The sequence below is a fragment of the Balearica regulorum genome, chromosome 15 (assembly GCF_011004875.1).
Source record: "Balearica regulorum gibbericeps isolate bBalReg1 chromosome 15, bBalReg1.pri, whole genome shotgun sequence".
Taxonomy (NCBI): domain Eukaryota; kingdom Metazoa; phylum Chordata; class Aves; order Gruiformes; family Gruidae; genus Balearica; species Balearica regulorum.
Window position 1 is genome coordinate 14,374,451 of NC_046198.1, and position 17,722 is coordinate 14,392,172.

The 17,722-nt window shown below is 42.4% G+C and overlaps 1 long non-coding RNA gene across 1 annotated transcript; it reads right to left on the minus strand.

Moving 5' to 3' along the window:
• Nucleotides 1-852: 852 nt before the first annotated feature.
• LOC142603964 (uncharacterized) lies at nt 853-14,173 on the minus strand. Its single transcript, XR_012837857.1, has 2 exons — nt 13,877-14,173; nt 853-3,770 (listed from the first exon to the last, which is right to left on the minus strand). It is a non-coding gene; the product is annotated as an uncharacterized LOC142603964 (long non-coding RNA).
• Between the last annotated feature and the right edge of the window lie 3,549 nt (nt 14,174-17,722).

Genomic DNA, 17,722 nt, shown 5'->3' on the forward strand with positions numbered 1-17,722 from the left:
AAATGTGCTGAAATGTCTTTCAGTTTCATTGACTGAATGATTTGCAGTAAGAGGTTTGACAAAATGCATGTTGTCGACAGAATGAAATGGGGCGGGTGGAAGGAAGAATACACTTCAGACATACAGAGCGAGCAGTTATACACTCACTTGGTTTGTTAAAAACCCTGCTCAGAGACTATTAGAAAGGATTTTGTGGGATTCAGAGAAGACAATAGTTACTTTGGAAAATCTCATTTGCACAGATACATCTGGCAGTGGGGAAAGGCATAAAGAAAGTTAATGGGTGCAGAATTTGGCCAGAGATCATTGCAAGTGCTGTTATACCTCTTTAGATGTCTTTCTATCCATATAAATTTCCTCCATTAAGTTTACAGATTTCCTCATTCAGCTTTTAAGGGAATACTTGTACTGGAAATGAATGAGTCAGGGAAAAGAAGTATGTTAAAATTTATGAAAACATCTGTTGGAAGTTCTGAGAAAGATGCTTTTGTTTTAATCATCTAAGCAAGATTGATGGATTTTATCAGAGCTAAGTACCGAAGAGTCCCAAATGGGCTCTTTATCCCAAAGGCAAAGCACTTAAGCATATGCCTAATTTTAAGCATGTGAATAATGGCCTCATTGACTCCAATGGAAAACTCAAGTGCTACAAGCTGAGTGTCTTGGATTCTAAGATGCTTTGGATTAGTGTTAAAATCATGACCAAATTGTACCAAAAAATAAGCTTGAGTCTAATCATACAAAATTATTATAGTTAGGACCAAGTGTTTTTGGTAAAATAAGTCACATTAGGTACATGCAGCTTGCTTGGATATGGTCAGGTACATTACGATGGAAAGAGAGTTACTGATAAAACAAGAGAAATATTGATTTATTCAAGGAGATTTACTTGATAAGCCTTAGCTGTGGTAACACACAGAGGATCAACCTGGTGGGTAAGCAAAAATCTATTGTCTGTAGTGATATTGCTTCATTTTATCCAAACTTGTTTGTTACACAATATTTTTATTGCTTTAAGTTGATTCTGAAACTTAATTTAAGACTTTTTTTTTTCTTAGTTGTTTTCTCACAGCAGCATCCTTTTGTTGAGCACCAAGTCTGGCTGTCAGTCAGGGAGGAGGAAGAAGGACCAGAGTCAGATCTGTGCTCTCTTTCAAGAGTTGTTCTGTAGGTGTGGTAATGAGCTGTGGCTTCTTCTGGGAATCCGGGTTGTGAATTAAATTGTAGATGGTGCTAAGTTTCCATTGCAAAGTCCAGCTCAATTTTATTTAAAGGTTGCTATGGGTATCAGAATATGGTGCCAAAGTACCTTAAACCACTATTCCAGACCATTATTCTCATTTCAGGATGTAAATGCCTTGATTCCACCCCCACACCAAAAAATCCCCCCCGCAGGAGCTGGATCAGGGGAATAAACAATAGCGCTTCATGTGCACATACTCAGTTAATTTCACTCTGCTGTCAAAAACGATTGCATTTTTCTGTTCAAACCACAAATATATCAAACCAAATGCTGCTCACACAGGGACAAGCTCTCTGTGGCTGGATGTGCCGGGACACTGCAGAAACTAAGGAGTACAATGGACTGTATTGGACAGGCTGGAGGAGAGAGGGAGTGTAGCATGCAACTCAAATTAGAGTAGACTTGGGATTACCCTGATGATTTTGATCCTAAAAGAGCTGATTTTTAGGAATCCCAGTCTGACATAGTGTTTAACCTGGAAGCTGGGGGGCATGAGCTGAGGAAGGACCAGACATGCAACCTAAGAGCATCTTCCTGGCACCTATCATCCCTTCTGTTCTGATGAGGAGGCCGATGTTCATGATCTTTTCAGACAGGCATTATCCAGGTGACCAAGTCCTATCATGCTTGCGTCATTCCACACTTGCACCTTGTGGCTATTGATTCCTATTTTTGGAAAGCCTTAATATACATTGCCTGTGCTCCTTTTGAATGGAAATGCTATTTAATGGCATTTAACAGTGCAGGAGTCATAGCTGCAAAACAAAATGTTTTACAGAAATTTTGGAAATTGCTTTTCTTTGGCCATGAAAAAGCTTTTTCTATTTTACTTGAATGATATCATCATTCTTTTAGGTCTTAAGCAGTGTCATCCAACTAACCAAGAGTTGGAAGTGCAGAGTTGTTCTCAGACTTAGGATGGGATGGCGTTTTAAGAAGTTATACACATCTCTCTGCTTAAAATTGCATGTGCTTAGGGTTGGCACTAGCTATTGGGCAAACCTGGGTGCCTGTCTCAGGAAAACAACAGTCCGGGTAGATCGCTGTCCATGAAGAAGTCAGCTGGAGGGAGGTTATGAGGCAGGTACTGTTATCAAATACATTTTCTGGAAGGAAATTTGCATGGAAAAAAAAAATGACAAAAGAAGTTGGATTTTCCAAAGCTATGGAAAAAAATGAGAGTAATAGAACTGAAATTAAATGGAGATCTTAGGTCAAACTACTTCAAAGCATATAAGCTATAAGCTGCCAAAAGAAGTCCATCAAAGCAAACTTTACATTTGAATTTAAAACACAGCCAGGCAGATTTTGCTGGAAGAGGGGTAACACTGGGGTGCAGCAACCAAGCACAGAGCTGGGGCTTCCCTAACCATAGAAAAGGACAGAGCCTGTCAGAGCATTTTCTAATTCTGTTTCTATTATCTGGGAGTAGAGCAGATGACAAATCTGTTAGTTCAGAGTGTTGACACAATACACTTTTATCACTTTTTGTCAACAGAACATAATTGTGTTCAGATTATCTCGTCACAGGGGAATAGCCATTAGATCATGCTGTCCATAAAAATAAATGTCATGTTCTATTTCTGGGAAAAGCAGAGGGAAATAGGAAAAGCAATGCAAGTAAAGAATATCATGAACAAACTCTGTTCTTTGGACAGAGTTTTAGTTATACAGACGCTGTGATAGAGCAGTCGTTCACCCAAATCTGACTCCCTCAGGCCCCAATGAGAGATGCCAAGCTCCTGTGCTTCTAGTGTGTTTCCCTCCCCATCCCTCCCACCCCATCGAATCCCAGCACTTTAGTGCTCACTTCTTCCAGCAATCATCTTCTCTAACCGATGCCAACTACGAATCACGAGCAGTGTCTCAAGCGCAGGAATTACAGAAACCCGTCGAGGAGGGAGAGCGACCCTCTGCAGGGCTTGGATGTGGTCAGGGAGTGGAACACCGAGCTTGAGGACAAGGCTGAGATGACAGGGAGGTCTCCGGTTCAAGTGTTCAAGTTATCTCCCTGACCGCCTTCGTTGCTGGACTTCAGGGGCCACCTTGCCAAAAACCCAAAGTATTGACCCCTTTGGGGAGATGGTAACTGTGGGGCTATCAGCTTCTCTCTGCCAGGCTGGATGCCCTCTGCCCATGGGAGGGAAGGCATTAAATTGCGCCTTGCTCTGTTCCCACAGAAAATCATTCCACCTCAGGCATCCATTTCCTAGACAAAATGCAAACTCAGCTGCAGAAACATGTTGCATTTTTCAAGATTAAGCAAAGCGAGAACTAGTATTTTTAATAAAGCAGATGGAAATATTCACTTGGCTTCGTTCTAATGGAAATAAAGTTCTGCCCATCCATCATCTTTTCTTGCGACACTCTGGAGACAGCTGTAAATGGAAATCTGAGGGCTGAAGGGGTTTCGGGCAGGTAGCGGTGTTTGTGCACAGCAGACAAAGGGGATTAGTCAGTATGGGAGGAACCAGCATCGCTTTGTGCTCCCTCATGGTCCAACACAGGTGCAGTCCCTCCTGATTTCCTGTAGCAATTACAGTATGAATCACAGCAATGCATTCAGATTTAAAAATAGAAACATATTCTCAGGGGGAAGACACAAACAGAAAAACAAAGTCCCTTGTCAAACTCCAAACTCCATCTCCCTTGGCCCAAATTTTCTTTTCTCATAAAGTCACATCACGTCTCACACCTTCCCATTACTTTTTGACATGCTACTTTACCAGCTGAGAGACCCAGAGGGGGTGGGGGTTGTAGGAGTCTTAAAAAAAGAAATAATTAATCTCCATTGAGAGCAACGTGCTGCCTCATGTCACTCAGCATTGCATCAATAGCCTGATGGAGTCAGGAGAGGTGACTGAGAAGGAAACAGGAACTAGCTTGCAATGTTTAATGATGAAAACTGAGGTATTTAAAATCTCCAGTGCCCATTTGCTATGCAGTCTGCTCAGATGCATTCAGTGTGATTACAGCACCCAGACAGAAGAGTTTTATCTTCTGTGCTCTTGGTGCCACTTTTATGGCAATTTAGAAAATGATCACATAGAGACTGAAGCACTGATTAGTTAACACACACAGCCTTCGTGTATTCTGTTCATGCAAAGCTTTGAACTTCTGGAAGCTGTCATACTGAGAAAATGTCTATCCCAGAGGTAGCTATGACTATATTGCTGTCTTTATTATTTACTGAGTGACACTGTATGTAAGCTTTGTGCATGACACAGAGGCTCTCCAGCTACATCTTAAGTTAGATGCAGAGGAGGTGCTCATTAAAGTAAGAGGCTGTTGGGAGAAAGCATCTGCCATTCTCCTCTAATTGCTGTCAGCTTTGAAAAAGGGGGGGTTGATACCATGTCTAAGCCTAAAGCCCAACAGGGATGCTGGTTTGGTTTGAGTTTTCACTCCTGCAGCCCAAAAAAGGTGTTTAGGCTGAGATCCAGAGTGAGGACTGGCCCTGGCAGCTTCCCACAGATTCACTGTGAGCAGGTAATGGAATAGACTGTCCTCTCTACATTACCCAGCCTCACTCTCCTCCCTGACCTTGCCTATGTCTCTTTTACAGTAGCATCACACAGTGGTGGATCCTGGTCTTCTGTGCCATTTTTCAGCTCACCCAGATACACTGAAGCTGCTTGGTAAGGAACTATTTTTTTGCTTGCACAACTGGAACAAAGTAGGAGTACAAAAAGCACCCAAAAGTCCGAAAACCTGACTAACGAGCAAATCCTAGAGCTAAGGAACAGTACGCATTGCTCTAAATGGTTTGCAGGAGGCACACAGCCATAGCAGGGAGGACAGCAGGCTGCCAGCCATTGCTTCCAGTACGTTATTCTAACTGATTTAAGTCCCTTATCCTGTCCTAGTATCTCAGCACGCTCCCATTCAAGTGGGACACCCAACCTTGGAGCTTTGCTCTGTCATTTGCAGCCAGGTTTTTGTTTGGTTTCCCGACAGTTTCCATCAGCTACAAAGCAAATGGTCTGACTCTCCCTTGGTTTGGGTGCTGAGATATTGATGTGAAAGGATGGGAAAATGGCCATGAGCACAGCTTAGATACCCAGAGAAATGCCACTAGCGGTAAGGATTCAGTGAGCGAGTAGCTGGGAATTAAATTGATGTTTCAAAGAGAGAAGGGGATAAGATGTCATCTGGTCACAGCTGTTCAGCCGCTCAGATGAGACGCAGAGGGTTTCTCAGGTGGAGCAAGCGGGAGGGAGGCACTGAAACATGTTTTCCTCCTCACTTCTGGAGAGTCTAAGTGAGATCACAGCGGAGTAGCAGCAACAGATGTTCACTCCAACCACTGTGTCAACATCCAAAAAATCAGTGTGACAGGTAGGTATCACCCCTCGAAGTATCATATTTGACAAATTGGCCCTGGAGCAGGTGGGTAGCTTCTGGTAATTGTTTTTGCTCCAGGACGGGTGAGAAGTGTCCCAGATCTCAGGAGCTGCATTCAGGGCTGGCTGCCACCTGATCCTGATGAATTATGACTGAGCCTTAGATGTAGCCCTCAAATTGACACAGGACTGAAATGTCGTTAGGCAGCTCATGGCAGCTCAACGGAGAGACATAAAAAGTGTATGAAGTTTTGAGAGTACAACAGCACAACTGAGAAAAAAACCCAACATTCCCCATCTCTTGCTTTGCTACTTAAAAGGCGAAACTTTCCTTTTAATTAGTGAAACAAACATCCCTGACTTTCCATTAAGTTTAGCTTACTGGAAATTTTTTAAGAAAACTTTATCTCAAAGTAGTCGAATGCAATGCCTTATTTTTGCATAATCACGGGTGCCAAGGGCTAAAATACAGCACTTTTTTAAAAATGAAGGTGCTTTAAAAATATCAACATCTCTCTTCAATTTCACAGTCACCATTATCTTTCTCACCTAATTTCTCTCTTTATTAAAAAAGACTGATTAGTTGTGCCTACTTGGTATGAAGCGCAACTTCTCTTCATGAAGACTCCAGTACAAAAAAAACCAAACAGTAAATGGGGAGAGAGAAGAAACTAATAAATGATTCTGCTTGACACCTTGGCTAGTAATACAAATGTCAACACAGCCACAGTTCAGTGAGACACTTACGTATGTGCTTATATTTAAGCATGTGTTTAAGTTTGTTCGGATTCAGCTTCCTGCCAAGGACGTAGTTCACTTGTGGGACATATGTGACTTAAGAATATGTTAAGTGTTTCAGTGATTTGGTACCAGACCAATAAATGCCCTTCACAAGTAGCTGACTAAGTATGTGCAGTTATTTCTCCGATAAAGGGTATTCACAACGGTACCACTTGGTCGCTGTGCTATCAGCCCTGCTGATCTTCAAGTGTTGCATTGATTGAGGGACACTGAGGGATGGAAGGAGTCTCTGATAATCTGTCTCTGCATTTATCTACCTAGACTTTGCTTTGTGAGCCCTGGCTAGTTTGCTTTGATATCTAAGAAGAAAAACAGCAAATCTGCACTGCCGGTTTGTGAGTTATGGATGGGAATGAAGTGCTCTGACGTGATGGGCTCCAGCATTGGCCAAGCGTGCTGTGGTAGGCCAGAGGGAAACATGAGCTAGACGTGTCAAACAAATGTGTGAACATCTGCAGATGTGGTCTGGCATTTTAGTAATGATCTTTCCAATGAAGATGTCAAGGATCACCTTGGGTTTTCCAGGGATGATGACTATGGTGCTTTGGAAAGAAACGTAAGCCCTGCCTTTGGTGCAGCAGCAAAGAGAACTAACGTTCTGGAGCTGTTCTTGAGAATTCAAGGAAAACTTTGCAAACTTATGGAACTGACTGGAATCTTACAGTTTTGTGAATGACATTGCTTTGTTTGTGGAAGTTATCCCAAGCTGTGCTTTTTACATCTTTTTTCCTCTCTAGTGACTACATATGCGGCCCCAAGCATTAAGTATGCAAAGGGCCTTGCTGGGCAGCTGTAGGTGGTCCTGCTGCTTGTTAAACATGACAGTTGAATGTGCGGATGCACAGTAAATGAGTACAGCTCATCGCAGCCTTTAGAAAGCTAATTGGCTACTAAGCTTTTGAAGGGTCAAATACATTAGTATCTAGCCCCACTCTGCTCTTTGAACAGCAAGTGGTTAGGAGCAAGTCTGATTAGCATGCCTCTTCACTGTCTTCCACTTCTAATATATACATATGAGTGACCTTTTGCTGCAGTGTGTGCGTGAAATGCATAGAGAAAGACACAATCCCTATAAATAGCCTGCAGACAGAGTTAAAGGTTGTACTGAAAACAAAGTGCATAATGTTTTTAAAGTAAATAATTAGGGCTAGCTTTGTGGGTTTGCATTTTAGTTCGAGTTTGAGGCAGATGAAAAGCATCAGATTTGATTTTCAGCTCAAATACGAGCCATAGGCAAACCTCAATGCAGTGCATTTGTATCCAGGTTTGTTCAGTCTGTCAATGGTTGAAAATCCATCAGGCTTATTTTTGCAGGATTTGTTTTTCACAGTTGCAGACTTTCTTGCTGAATGATGTATTACTGATCAATCCTGTAGTTTCAGAAATGTATGTTTTGGGGTACTGCCCCGTCTTAACAGAACAGACCACAATAACAACACTAGGTGAAATTATTTACTTGTGTGTTTTCTGAAAAGACGGAAGAACACCTGAATTGGCTCCAGAAATGCTAGTTATTGTCATTATTTCAATTTTGAAAACAATTTCTTGTGGCCTGGCTGCAACTGGATGAACTGCTGTCTTGAACCTCCCCCAGAACTCAGATAGATACTTATTTATTATTTAAATGCAAGCTAAGAGCGGGAAACTCTTAAAATTCCCCAAAGCTCTCCTCTAAAAATAAAGATCCATTAGTTCATCCGCAAGAAATAATTCTTAATTGTTCCCCCAAGTGAAATCAGACTCCTAATTTCTATCTCCCTGAGTTTCCTTCTTGGCTTTCTTTGACCGTGGGTGCAGCATTTTTGTCTTGTTCTGGCCAGTGACATTCAAGTGTTAAAGCCAAACTTCGTGAAGCCATGCGGAGGGCAATGTTGGTTCCTGATGTAATTCACATAGTAGCCTGGAATGACCCCCATCCACTCATAGTGACTTGTGTTTGTTTTGGCCAGTGCCTAGAGCTCCATTTCCCCCCATCTATCTGGAAGATATCTTGTATATCCTCCCTGTTTATGATCACGCTCGCCTCTGATGTTTCCTCTCTAGCAGCGTTATCCATTTTCTGGATTAGACATGAACCCAAGGTCCTGAATGCTCTTAGTCATTGAAGATCTGATGGCACTTTTCACAAAAGGAGATGACTAGCCTCCATGTCCTGGCCACAGGCCAACTTGGCTAATTATGGTCTGCCTACCAGAAATTCCTCCCGCTGTTTCAATGGCTATGTTGTTTTTCACTTTCTGTCCCAAACAGCTATTGAATAGATGCTGTTTTTCACTCCATGCTGCAGTTCAGTAGTGAATGACACTTTAAGCTGGTAGCACTTCTTTCCGCTTGTTAAAGTCTTTGGGTCTTGGGGGCATGCTAAGGTGCCACATCTTTATTTTCAGGAGAGGTGGCCACACAGTGACAGTCCCCCATGGAAGGGTCCTGTGCCAACCCCCCATTTCTCCTCACTAGCTATTATTAACTCTAGCTATTCTTATCTAACATTTTATTGAATGATTTATTAATTTTCCTATCTTGCTTTTCTTGATGCCTTTAGAAAGAAGCGCTGGGGGAGGTTCTTAGCTACTATGAATCTGCCTATGGACCGGGAGGAGCGATGTGCATTTCCAGCTGCTGAGAAACCTGGCCAAGGACCTTTTCCATATACGGGAGGACTTCTAATTTAAATGAGCGCTATTAATTCTGGTTGTCTTCTGGTTGGTTTTTAGTTCAGAATTAACTAAACATATGACTGAATTTTTCTCAGAGTGGGTTCCAAAAGGATCCAGGGGACAGGAGACTGTGGTGAGACTTGGCAGGTAGGAGGGCTGCCCCTGCGAAGGCTGCTCGCTCCAACTGCAGAGCGCTCTCTCATCCTCACCCTATTACCATCTCAAGGATATTTTCAGACCTCAGCTTTCACTCAGTCGAAAATGATGTGGTGCAAACAAAGGATACCAGGTCATGCCAAGATGTATGTGGGAAGGGTAGAGAGGATGTGAAGCACCAAGAATTATATGCCCTGGGATAATCAGATTTGTACCATCTTCGCTATTCTTTTCTATTCTATTTGATCACAGTTCGCCAAAATCAACAACCCTGATTTTAATACAGGTGCCTTTGTTCCCAGAAATGGTCTGAATGAAACCTGGGATTATGAATTCTTTCCCACAGTCATACTGAACCTTGGGAAGCTTTCCATGCAGTGGGTAATCCTTTTATTATTTATTTTTGCTTGCTCTGTTTGCTGTTATTAGCTTCCCCTATCCAGCTTTGATATTGTTCTTGTAGTATTTTGCTCTGCTACACCGTAGTGTGAGAGAGGGGCAATACCCATTACAGATGGATCTCGTAAATGCGCCTTTGATTGCTAATGTGTCTTGGAAGGTCCAATCCAAATAATATCTGAGATGTTAGTATTACGAATGCTGTATGGAGGGGCTGCCAGCCTCAGCAGAGTTGAAACTTGGGATCAAGGCTGAAGCAGAAAAAGGCCTTGGAAATCTGCGTGTTGCCTTCCACGCAAGCCCTTCAGGCACATCCAGATGTAGAATATGAGAACTAAGTATGAAAATTGAAGTAATGAAAAAAATTGCCCCAGTTTCGCTTTTCCTTTAAAACTTGAATCTCAGCCCAAGATCACAAATAGGTCCTCTGAGGTTTATAGACTTACAAAGAGACCCCAGGCACTGTTTTGAGTAAACCTGGACTAATTGATGGCTTAGTATTAAAAAAATACGTGAAATCTGTGGTTCTGCACAATGTGAAAGCCGATGAAACTTGTTAAAAGGTGGTTGGTGGTTAATCACATACCTGAGAAGCAAGCGATGAGAGTCCCTCTTAGGGAGGCTTTTTAGGACAAGTCATGTCACATCTCTGTATATCTGATCAGTTTTTCCGTCAGTAATGACAGGATGGGAGGACTTATCTGCCCTACCTGCCTGCCTTATTTGCAAAATAGTTTGAAAATCCCTGGGGATGGTGTAATAAGTGTTAAAATTGCTTAATTCAAAGTCACTTAAAGTTCCTGTCTTTGGAGGGGGAGGAAATCTTACCTTTCCTACAGTGAAGAGGCAACAGCTGACCTATTAGTCTGCGTCCTATATATAGTGATCCATCAACACCAGGATCAATTTCCTGAAGGTCACTAGCTCTTTCAAATCCTGCCATCCTCTTTGAATTCAGATAGCGTGGATTTGGCTTCTCTCTTCCTCACCTGCATTTTCCCTTCTTTCTCTTCTGATAAACACAGGCATTGCAGCTTTAAGATTTTAAGACCTTTCCCAGATGGAAAAGGTCATTTGTCTTTCGCTACTCAACACTTCCTTCATGAGTTCATTTAAACATTGCCAGACATCAGAAGAACAGAACTCAGCTGTAGGGTTATCTATGTCTTATTGCCTTTTGTGTAGGTGGCAAAACTGATCTAGAACAAAACTGTTTGGTTCCCATAGCAATTTACAACACGTAGCGACCATAATACTGTACTCTTCCCACTCCTTATCTACACCTGTTATTTCTTCCTTTGCCACCCAGCTAAGAGCTACAATGCCGACGTTATTTTGAATGGCATTAAGCAGGCTATTCCCTAAGTTTCATGCAGTTTCTCACTGCTTTCGGTAAGGACAGGATGTACTTTTAATCTATGTAGTAAAAAGCGAACACTTTATTAATCAGCCACTTCCATTTGGAGTCGCAATGAAAAGTTAATTAAAGGAGTGTAATGAAGGGATATTACAGTGCATCTACTAATCTTGGTGCATTATTTATATGAAATCAGTCATCGAAATTAGTCATGTGCATTATCTTGCTGTGTGTGGTCTGGTTTGAAATGGTGTGTTTGTTTCCATTCAGCTCCACTGGATACAGTTAAGATACACATTTGATGTGTTACACAGTTAGATCATATTTTGAGAGTTTATTATGCTCTCTATCTCTCTCTATATCTGCAGGCTCAGCACCAGGGGACCATTAAAAGCTTTCAGCTGAACTTTGCAGCGTGTCTGAGATGAGACAAGTGACAAAAGTCATCCTTTCCCATAAGTTCGCAGGCACAGCTGCCGTAACGCCCGCTGGCGTGGTGCTGGCTGCCGGGACGTCACCTCGCAGCCTCCTGCCCCGCTTCGGCGTGCCGGGCGCTGGTGGTGCAAGCGGAGCGGTGGTCCCCAGACCCCGGGACAAGAGTGGCTCCGGTGAGAACAAGGGCCCCGTTGTCCTCCCTGGCAGTGGCAGCGGAGGAGCATCGCTCACAGCCGGACTCGGCCAGCCTGCAGAGTGCTGCCGCTCCGTCGGGCAGCAAAATCCCTCTGGCTCTGACGTTAGATACTAGTAAATTTGAATTTACTGCAACTATCACATCTCCTGCTTTTTTAACTTTTTCTCTCACTTTAGGATGTGCACCAGGAAGAATCAAGGCTAACAAAGTGATTTCAGGTTCTTCCTTCCTTCTGGGTGGTCAACGAGCTGCTCCTTCCCTCCTCGCCTTGTCTCATCCTCTCCCGCAGAGGAAGCAGATAGAGTTACAAATTTCAGGCGAGGAGAACAGTTTAATGATCCCTCCTTAAGGTCACTGTCAATGCTGTTGCATAAATTCACCTACTAGGGGCTGCTGTAAGAGCAGTGCCGTTAACTGGAGACGGAGGGGTGTAGCGTTACAAAGAAGCGGTGCATGGAAGTTGCCCACTTAAATCACTGAAGCATTTTAATTGACATTCAGTAACTCTCTCCTTTTCCGAGGGCTGCCTTTAACAGAGCGAGCACCGCTAATGCCGGTCGTAGGGTCGCTCTGTGCTCCCTGCTGCAGCTCCTGCCTTCAGCTGCAGCCACAGCACGGTCCCCAAGAAACGCGTCTGAAAATTTCCTGTGTTTGCTGCGAAGGGGCAAACGTAAAGACACAACCACTCGCTCAAGCACCACAGAGAGCTGCGAGCAAGTTCAGCCTCAGTGGGAAGAGCCGGGTTAAGAAATAAGTGGCTGCGCTGGCTGCGGAGTGCCCAGCAGTGGAGAGTTGAGGCTCTCAGTGAGCTTTCCCCAGAAGCTGTGGGACAACTTGCCCGCTCGTTTTGGGGAGCAGGGAAAGTAATGCAGGGATTCCAGCTGATCCCCTTCCCTTCCGTCTTTCCTCACCTTTCCTCGTTTAAATCTATTGCATTTTTAAACAGGTGGAGGGCTTCTCAATTTTCACATCAGCATCTACTTGTTTGAAGACAATATGTTTTTGCATACTCTTTCATAAAGTGGCAATAATTTCATTATCTCCAGCTTTCCTCTGCAAGAGCAAGTAGGCAAATACTCTTTCACCATCACACTGCTTTGCTTACTTGTAGGCAACTTAAGAGCTGATATAAGGACATGATAGGGAATTCATCTTGCAGTCCCAGACCAGATATATTGATCCTACAGAATGAGGACCTATGCTCTGTGCTCTTGAGCATCTTCTATTTGATGCACAACTTCTCAATTAGCTATAACAACAGCGAACTTGTCTTTAAGCTGCAAAAGGGCAAAATGGAAGAGAGTAAACCCCAAGAAAGGGCATGGTAGAAGTCTAAAATGTATTTTAGACCAAGATACATTTCTGTTCTCTGCATATATTTTGGAAATTTGTTATCTTGAAACAAATGAACATCTGTAGTTGAGATGCACTATCTTCCTGAGGGATTGCAAAGCGGCTTAAGAAACCTAACAGACCTGGTGAGGTAGATACGCCACTCTCACACCTCTCTGGTATTGCCTCGCTCTGTGAATAGGCTCTTTTTTTCCCAAGGTTTACCTCCCTGAGCTGTCTCACAGTCTAGATTATTTTACATATTTTATAACCTTTTTCATTAGCTTTCTGGTTACAATGACTAAGAACAGGGTCAATGTCTGCAGTTTCTCACAGAGGCAAGATTTGTCCTATATTCCAGGATGAACTATAGGAGTAAGTATAAAATGGATATCTCCTGATCAAGGTTACATCCCCTCTGACTTTTCTCATAAGATATTAATAAGGGGGAGGCATTATCACATTCCATTTAACAGGTGTGTAGAAGAAGGGGAAATCTCATAATCATTTAATACCTTCTACAGTAACATCCTTCATCGGCTTTTGCTAATTATGAAGCTGAAGCCATATTCTATTTTGTTTTCCATTTAAATTTGAAGATGAACTTCAGGAGACACAAACAGCGATTTATTTTCTAGGTCTTGCTTTCTTCATGCAAAGGAATGCCAAGGTAACCTCACCGGGTTTCATTTAAAAACAAGAGTTCAGAGGAAAAATACCATGGCTTTAGACCACTGTCTCTGTTAGTTTATTAAAATATTAGTCTTGTAGGTGTGTTAGATTGATTTGCCTTCCGTGGTGTTTAAAAATAGTTGTGAGAATAATGGGTTTCATCAAAAATCATTAACTGGGACATTACTTTCATTTTTTAACCACAGAACAAAGTGTCAGAGCCAGATTAAACAAGCCAGAAAGCATTTGGAGTGCACACAAATAGCTAGCAATTTTTATATATACCTTAACCATGGAAAATCCTGAAAGATATTAGCCGTCTTCTACTGCAGATTGGTCAGAATCCCCAAGAAAGGTCAGATTGTTCGAAGTGGCTGGTATTTGTACCAGCTGACATGAAAAGGCTCAGTTATTTATAGTGGTTCGCCTGCGTTCCCCACAATGCTAGGGGACTGAATGAGATTGCAGAGATGAAAGGACGTTTCAGTCTAACAACTGCAAATAGCTGTAGCACAGCAAACTTCTAAATTATGGCAGGAGAGTCGCCCAGCGTAAGCACAGGTTTTAATCGAGATCACATAGGAACGTATTTTTTGGAGGGGCTGCGTTTTATTTTGATAGTGCTTAACTCCCTGTGTAGTGCAATCCGAACTTTAGGGCTGCCCTTCCAAGTTTTCCTTATGAGCTCTGTCGTCTTTATCTGGTTATGTCAGCTAGCCACTGTGATGGGGTTGTTTTTTTTAGCTATAGGACTTGGACAGGGAAAGCAGAAACTGGGGTCATGTGAGGAGAGTGGTGGGACTGGGAAGAAATGTGGATCCAAGTCCATCAGGGTGAATGCTCACCCTTTTGCTGAGTATTTGGTAGGTGACTGACCCACCAGAGATCAGGAGGTAGAAAAAGAAGGCATTTCTGATGAAAAGGAAAACATTGATAACACTCATGGGAAAAGATAAGAGCAGTGACCATGGCCAAAAGGAACAAAAGGTCCTGTAAACTGGCATGAATTTCCAGGAGATCTGTCCTGAAGAAAGCCAACCACAGCTTCCAGTTTTACTGGACCAGTCAGGTCAATGGAGAAAAGGGGATTTCTACTCACTGGCAGGTCCCAAATCAGCAGGGAATGAAAGAAATGGAAGGTCAGCCCAAGCAGCAAAATGGGAGAAAAGAGGCCCTTTTAGTCAGTTCAACCTCGTGGGAAAATTCCCATTTTGCACCAGAAGCAGTAAAGCCCAGAACAGCCAAGCTGTTGTTTCTTTAAATCAGTGCTGCGGTTTGATGTGGGATGCCCTTTGGAGCACGGCTGATCAGGCCAAATATGAACGGGGTGTTATCTTTGAACAGCTCATGAGCCTCCCCGAACAGATAGCCTGGAAACAGCCCCGATGACTGGCCCTAATCCTAAAGCCTTCCCTCGCTCAGATAACACCCTATAGCTAGGGGGACGGAGGAAATTACTGATATTCACTCATCTATTTATATTTAGACAAAAGATTAAACAATTTGGAACTGTAATGATGTGTCCATGGCGTGGCTCCTGCAAACATGTAAGCACTTGCAAAACTTCTCTGCATAGGCTTAACTGGAAATGGACTTAAGATTATGGAAATTTTCCAACAGAATATACTTATTTAATGAAAGAAAGTTAAGACCAAACTGATTTTTTTTTTTGGGGGGGGAAGTTACTGATAACCACCATTTTGATGAAAACAAAATATTGTATTTTAACTTCAAAATTCCTGTTGAATTTGTGTTTTTGTAAAACTCTAAACAGTTCTGTGGAAGTGAAGAATTGTGACCTTGTGAAGATTGCAGGCATGTTGAAACAAATCTTTGCATATGATATTCTGATGCTACCAAAGCAAAATCACTCAGGATTTCTATCTCACAGGAAAATTCAACTTTTCCTGGTCTTTTTCCAGTAAGATATGAAAAAAAAAAAAAAAAATCAGAAGATTGTAATATCCCTGGCTTCCAAGGGGAAGTCCAGATTTCACCCAGCTTTGCTAAACGTCCCTCAACTGTTGACTGGCACTGGGCCACTGAGAAATTTTATGGAATTACCATGTTATTTCATGCTCCCTTCTCCCACCTTCTTTCTTTGAGTAGATGCTTGCAAATAACACCCATTTTGTAAGGTGAGGAGAAAAATGCATGAGAAGCAACACGTACCTTCCCCGTGACATGGCGTGGCACAAGCAACCTTCACTGGTCACTTGGAAATGCTTTGCTTTTCACCCTCATGTTATTTTCGTCAAGCTAGCTAGACAGAGCGGTAACTTGTGGTTTGATTGTGTTTACGTGGTTTTGAGGGATATCTCCAAGAAGCAATTTCTGACCATTGCTAACTGCTCTAAGAAGAGCTTGTAAAGAATTTTGGTCTTAGAGAAGACATCAATTAGCATTTGGTTTTCAGATAGCATTTCCTGCTATCTTATGGGAGACTTGCACAAACAGGACTGCCTTCCTTGCATTGATTTGTGTTTGTAAGATTGTTTTTATGGTCTTAGTGTAGTTCCCAGACTCACTTTTCCTTCACCTTCCCCCCGAGTCCAAAACCTAGACCAACAGCCTGTGCCTGGGATACTCAATATACAAAAATGAAGAGTGACGACTCCCACACCATGGGACACTTTCTCTACCAGATCTGTCTCTGCAGGGCAAGGGAGAACTTTCTTCAGAAGGGTCTGAAAGGGTGGGATGCATCTCCACAGGAACTCAGAGTCATCGCAGATGTCCTTAGTTTCTTCTCCAAATGCCTGGACTTTTATAATATAAATACGCAGCATAATCAGACTGAACCAGCAATTCAGAAATCCAATCTAATGATTCAGCTTTGCCCCTGGCCTCGCAAAACACAAGGCCACAGCAGAGCTTTCTTCCCCAAGAAGAGATGAGGGAAGAGATTGGTGACAGATGTTAATTAGGCTGTAAAAATTACCTCTGGAAAGATCTCAGACATGATGGGGAGCCTCCCAGTATACATTTCTTTCCTTGGAGCTTACTCGTGAGTCCTACAATTACTGTGGAGCCTGGCTATGAAGTCTACAGTACGAGAGAGGTGGCATTAAGGAGTGCCTGTTTTCTTAGCCCAGTTATTTTCCTCCTTGCTTTCTGCAGTATATACTTTATGTTAATTGTAGGAATACATCTGTCCTCAGAGTTTATCAGATTCGAGGAGATAAGCTATTGCCATCAAAGCCTATTTTGAGTTATGAGCTCCTAAGTAAATCAATGCTACATGAATTAAGATTGCCTTGAGATTGTCTCTATAACATTTCAGCTGCCCGTATCTGGAAAGAGTTTCTCATCAAAGCTCTTTGTAAAAGACGGCTTTAGGAATTTTCTCATGCAGCTTACAAACTCTGTGGCCATTCCATCTCAAATGAGCTTTAATTACCAGGGTTTTAATGGCAGTGATTTTATGATGTTTCAGAAGTGAAATGTTTTATACTCTGGTGATAAGGACTGCACAGGAACCAATAAAAAATAAAGCAGAATTCCACAGCAGGGGATGGACTTTTTAAACCGATTTTTACGGATGATTCTTAGCCTTTTCCACCAACACTGAAGAGAGAAAAGTGTGTTAATGGACAATTACTTATTTTTTTCAGTAATTTTACCTGTTGCTCCTACCTTTCACTTTGCCATTTTTATACACAAATTCAACCACAATTCTTTCCATTTGAATATGAAAAATGCTGAGCATACTTCCACCTACCACAAAATCTACCTTTTTTTAGAGACCACCTATAGACAATCTTTTCCTTGACTGCAGAGGACAGCTGTCTCCACAACACAAGCCCTACCACAACCTCCGCATGCTTCAGAGTGATTGGCATCCTCCACTCACATGATGGCCACAACGGAGGATAAATATGGAAGGGCGGTCTTGCATGTCAGAGCTGAAGTAAACATGTGGTAGCACCGGGGTAGGCAAAGACTGCCAGTACGTACAGGAATAACTTCAATTATCCAGTGCTGCTCAGCTCTGGACCTCTAGAAGAATAAATATTTACTACTTTAAATGAAATATATCTGTCACACGAGTGTTTATTACAGTCTATCTTGGATAGGTTAGGGTAGGCTTAAAATTATATAATTGTCAAGTGGTTCCTGAACTAGCAGCTT